Genomic DNA, 5,456 nt, shown 5'->3' with positions numbered 1-5,456 from the left:
AATTATTTTGTGTTTTTAAAATATTATTAAATATTTCCGGACCCAACAGTATAATAGGTAAATGATCAACCCAATGAACAGTATTTTTGCACAAAATGGCTGCTTTTAGCGTTCGGTGCGAACGTTCTGTAAGGTCATTGGCCTGTGGATGATATGAGGTCGTCTTGAGATGATCGATGCCTAGAACTCGGGTTCGCTCAGTAAAAATGTTGCTCAAAAATTGGCCTCCTCTGTCTGAAGTAATGTATGTGGGCACTCCGAAACGCGTGATCCAGTGAAACACTAGTGCATCAACAATTGACGTAGTGTCATGTCCGGAATCGGGATGGCTTCAGGCCATCGCGTGAACCGGTCAATGATGGCAAGACAGTACCTCTGTCCTTTACAAGACGTGAAAGGGACAACAATATCGATGTTTATGTGGGTGAAACGTTTATCCGGGAACGCGTATGACTGCAATGGCGAACGCGTGTGCCGGTTGATTTTTCCACTTTGACACTCAATAGCTCTGGTGAATGTGATGCAATCTCTCTGCATGAATGGCCACACGAATCGTTCTGCTACTTGTTTGTCAGTCGAGTGCGTGCCATGATGTGCAAGGTTATGTATAGATAACATCACTTATTTTCGAAAAGTTAGTAATAGTTTGTTGGTTCCCGGTACCGGAAACTGTTTGAGAGACAGTGAAATTTTACCTTAATAGTGGTTTTGCAGAACAGCCTGAGCTCTTCGTCGTTTGTTTGGTTGTCTGCTAAGGCGCTGAAATCTAGATACGGTGCAAGTTGAACTGATTCAATGCGTGAAAGATTAGCTGTGACAGTAGACGGACCCTCAACGTGTCTAATGTCGGTGGTAATTTGACCAATAGCGTCGAGTTGTCGAGCTTGGCGACGAGAAGCCTTCTCCAGCTTTTGCCGGAACGCGTACCTTAAGGGTTTCTGGTCGGTGTATATGTGGCTATTTCGACCCTCCAACATGTACCGAAAGTGTGGAACAGCCATGTAAATGGCAGTTAATTCGCGGTCATAAGTACTGTACCGGACCTGTGCTTTGTCCGTGAGAAATACCCCAGGGGTTGAATATCGCCATTGACAATCTGGTGTAAAACTGCACCGGCAGCGAAATCGGATGCATCCACCCATAACGATAACTCAGCCTTTTTTGTGGGTGTGCTGTGAATTCGCGTATCGATTGCTTTCGGAATAAACCGCCGATAAAAATTTATCATGGCCAAGAATCGCTTTAATTCCTTTACAGTATTTGGCAATTTGAAATTTTTAATGGCCGCTACCCGCTCCTTAATCGGCATAATTCCTTTTTCTGAAATTTCATGACCCAGAAAGACCAGTTTACTCTTTTCGAATTCTCATTTTGAAATATTGATCTTCAGGTTGTTTGCACGTAACCGTTCGAACAATAAGCGTAAGTGTTTTTGGTGTTCACTTAAATCGTTAGAGGCGACGCAGATGACATCGACATAGGCGAATACGAAGTCTAAACCCCGCACAGCCTGGTGAATTAGACGTTGAAATGTTTGCGCCGCGTTGCGCAGGCCAAACGTCATGAAAGGGAATTCATACAGTCCGAAAGGCGTTGTTATTGCAGTCTTCTGAATGTCCTCGGGATGAACGGGAACCTGGTGGAAGGCCTTTTGTAAATCAACCTTCGAAAAAACTTATTTGCCGCAAAGGATTGAAGTAAAATCCTGCAGAAACGGGAGCGGATATCTATCAGGAATAGTGATCGCGTTTAGTGCGCGATAGTCCCCGCAATGCCTCCATGTTCCGTTTGATTTTGGAACTATTGGCATCGGACTCGCCCAGTAGCTGGATTATGGTCGGCAAATACATAGTCGCAGCAATTCGTCGATTTCACGTTTGGCAGCTTGAAGCTTTTCAGACGACAGTCGCCTTGGGCGCGAAAATACAGGCTGGCCGGATGTTTCGATATGGTGGGTGATATAAAAATTCGGCGAAGTTGCCTGGTTGTTGTTGAGTAGTGAAGTCTATGTAGTCTTTCAAAACCTGGGGTAATGACAAAGAAGCGTTAAACGATTTAATTAGCATACCTGGTATGTTTGAGGGTTCGCAATTTGCTTGTAGATTCGTTGAATTATCTATAAGACGTTTGCGTTTAACGTCGATAATAGTCCGTAATGTTTCATAAAATCAGCACCTAAGATGCACGTGTTTATGTCGGCGATCAGAAATTTCCATTCGAAGCGGGGGTGTAGTCCAAGGTTGAGCTTGAGCATCGTTTCGCCGAATACTTTAATTTCTGTTGCATTAGCTGCGTACAGCCGCATGTTGGTTGTGTCGACTTTCGCGAATTTGAAGGCTTGTGGGAGCACAGAAACGTCCGCTCCTGTGTCGATTAAAAATTTAAAGTTGTTGCATGTGTCGACGATTTTGAGACGGTTAATTGAAGCTGTGTGATGACGTTCGCGTTTGTTAACAGCAGCTTTAACGGGTTGTATGTGTCATTACTTCTTAGGCATGTTCGAAAAACAGCAAGACTTGCGACAGCTTCGAGCATCGTTACCATATGTAAGATGATACCAGCAAATTTCTCTACCTGTGTTGGCACGCTGAGATTCTCGTGGAAGATTTCGTACACGGTTTCGTACTGCATCGCAGTTGGCGGTGTAATTATTCAGCTTTTGAGACAGTTGCTCTACTTCGAGCTGTAACGTTTCAAGTGCTGATTTGTTTTCGTTGCTGTTTTTTATCACTAGCTACCGTTCGTAAGTGCGAATCTGAATAACAAGTTTCACCGAGGTTTAGTGATTCCACGATGTCGTCCGCAATCTTGCCTTTTCTTATTATTTTATGCTCTGATGCGATAATTGCAGCTCGTGCTTGAGCATATTTTCGCTGAGAGATTGTCCAGAAACGCGTTTCATTTCTCAAAGCAATTGACTCGGCTTTAAGTCGCGAAGCGGCATCTCGGATAAAACTTTTTGTAAACGACGTTGCTGGCTTTCTGCAAAATGATGAATTAGCTTCTCTTTGATATAATCGTATTTATTTTTTTGGGGTAATTCGCTGATTATATTTTGTAGCTCCATCGATTTTCCATATTATGTTTCTTTACCCTTCATATTCGCTCAAGTCGGGGTCACCAATTTAGCAGATTTATTTCACAGAAATAAATGGTACTAATCTTAGTTGATTATAGGTATATTTATTGATTTAAAATCTATTATTTTTTACTTTAACAAAATTACGTGTTATCGCTTACGATGTCCTCCAGAGAAGAAGGAAAAAAACGAAGAGCAAAAAAGAATGTCAAAAAATGAAGGTCGAGAAAAAGAGTGTGCTAGCTTGAAGGGTTGCCGGAGTGGCCACATGTATACATACATAATAGTACATGTATCATATTAACTGCCAGTTTTATCAGCAATTTAAATGAAAAATGATTTTTTCGTTTCTGTAAGTTCTCATAAGTTCTCAGTTCTGGTGGTAAACGAGGACAATACGAAGTATCTCCTGTCATCAAACAAACAGTCAGCAAATTCGCGCCTTGACACCCACGTCACTGTTGACAGTTACAATTTCGAGAGAGTAGAGAATTTCGTTTACTTGGGAACCAGCATTAACACCGATAATAATGTCAGCATTGAAATCCAACGTAGAATCACTCTTGCCAACAAGTGCTACTTTGGACTGAGTAGGCAATTCAGGAGTAAAATCCTCTCTCGACGTACGAAAACCGCGCTCTATAAGTTACTCATCATGCCCGTGCTGGTATATGGCGCAGAAGCATGGACAATGACAACATCCGATGAGGCGGCTCTTGGAGTGTTTGCGAGAAAGATTTTGCGGAAGATTTACGGGCCTTTAAGCTCGGAACACTTTGACGACTGCAACTTCACGACGTAACGACAGCGACATCATTTTGTCGACAAATGTCGCCTTGAAGCCAGCTTCTTAAACATTTTGAAGACCTCAGCGACATAGCAAACAGCTGATTTTAAAGTTTGAAATTTTGGTATATTTATTTCACAAATTGTGTATTTTTATTTAGGTAAATAAGAAAAACATGAACAATCAAGAATATGTGATTAATTTTGCGACAATTTAATTTTGCAGCACTACATCTACTCATTGTCGCCGGCAAAATTAGAAATAGATTTAATTTGGCGACGTCGACAATTGCAGTCCTGCAGCCAAGATGTCGTGCTGTCGTCAAAATAATTGTGTCCGTAAGAACGTGTGTATTTAAAATTTGACAGACGCTGCTTGTCGCTTGCTGTCGTCAAAGTGTTCTGAGCTTTACGCGTTGGCGACGGCGAGCACCGCAGACGATGGAACGATGAGCTGTATGAGCTTTACAACGATATGGTTATAGTGCAGCGAATTAAAATACAGCGGCTCCGCTGGCTTGGTCATGTCGTTCGAATGGACACCGACGCTCCAGCTCTGAAAGTATTCAACTCGGAACCCGCTGGTGGTAGCAGAGGAAGAGGGAGGCCCTCACTGCGATGGAAAGATCAGGTGGAGAAGGACTTGGCTTCACTTGGCGTTACCAATTGGCGTCAGTTGGCACAGAGGAGAAACGACTGCCGTGCTTTGATGAACTCGGCCAAAATCGCTTAGGCGGTTACAGCCCCAAAAAAGAAGAAGAAGTTCTCATATTAAATTAAAATATTTATAAAAAATCAAGCACGGATATCAAAACCTCTTACAAAATGAAATTTCATTTGAAAATCATATCAGTTGCGTTTTCGTACACGCTATAACTACTCATTGTACTGGATTCTTACTGGTTGGCGTTTTCGTACGCCAAGAAACTAGCAAAAGAGAGGAAATTGAGAGAGCAAAAATTGCAGCAGAACTTGCAAGTTTTACTGGATTTTTACTGGATAAATTGTTAATAGTAACTGTTTGTCAGTAAGAATAAAATAATGTAAAAAAATATATTTTAAAAAACCAGCTTTTATTTAACATGAGCACTCAAAGCATGGTTTTTAAAAAGTTTGTTGTGCGAATAGCGAACTAGCAGGTACATACATATATTTCAAAAACTACTTTCTATAAGGGTAATTTCCAAACAAAGTGCTATTTTTTTGTTCCCCCTTTTTAAATTATATTATGGTGGAAAAAACGAAAAATCAAAAACAGCATTAGATAAACGATCCAAATAATGAACCACCAACAAAGCTGTTTTTTATTATTGTAAGCCGTTTTGTTTTATTTTGGGAACGGTATTATATAAAAATGGTAGTATATAAAAATATTTGTCCCCGCTCAGGTTATTCCATAATCAAAACGAAGAACAAAACAATGAAAAAATTCGTATTCTTTGTGAGTGGCTACCATAACTTTTATTGTTTTATTCTATTTTTGCCTGACAAATTTTATCCAGAATGTCACTTTCTAAATTTTGCCGTGATATTAACATTCGTAGTTTTGTTTGCCTAAGTGCATTGCAGTTAAAAAGTGCAAGAAGTTATT

The 5,456-nt window shown here is 40.8% G+C and overlaps 1 protein-coding gene across 1 annotated transcript in view; it reads right to left on the bottom strand.

The window, feature by feature from the left end:
- Positions 1–5,456, bottom strand: part of LOC118751546 (pre-mRNA-splicing factor CWC22 homolog) — an 8,253-nt gene that overhangs the window by 1,584 nt on the left and 1,213 nt on the right. The gene's annotated exons all lie outside the window — the stretch shown is intronic.

The sequence above is a fragment of the Rhagoletis pomonella genome, unplaced genomic scaffold (assembly GCF_013731165.1).
Source record: "Rhagoletis pomonella isolate Grant_MI unplaced genomic scaffold, Rhpom_1.0 Rhpom_scaffold_00779, whole genome shotgun sequence".
In the NCBI taxonomy this organism is placed as follows: domain Eukaryota; kingdom Metazoa; phylum Arthropoda; class Insecta; order Diptera; family Tephritidae; genus Rhagoletis; species Rhagoletis pomonella.
Note: the sequence above shows the minus strand (reverse complement) of the source record. Positions and strands in the feature narration are given on the sequence as shown.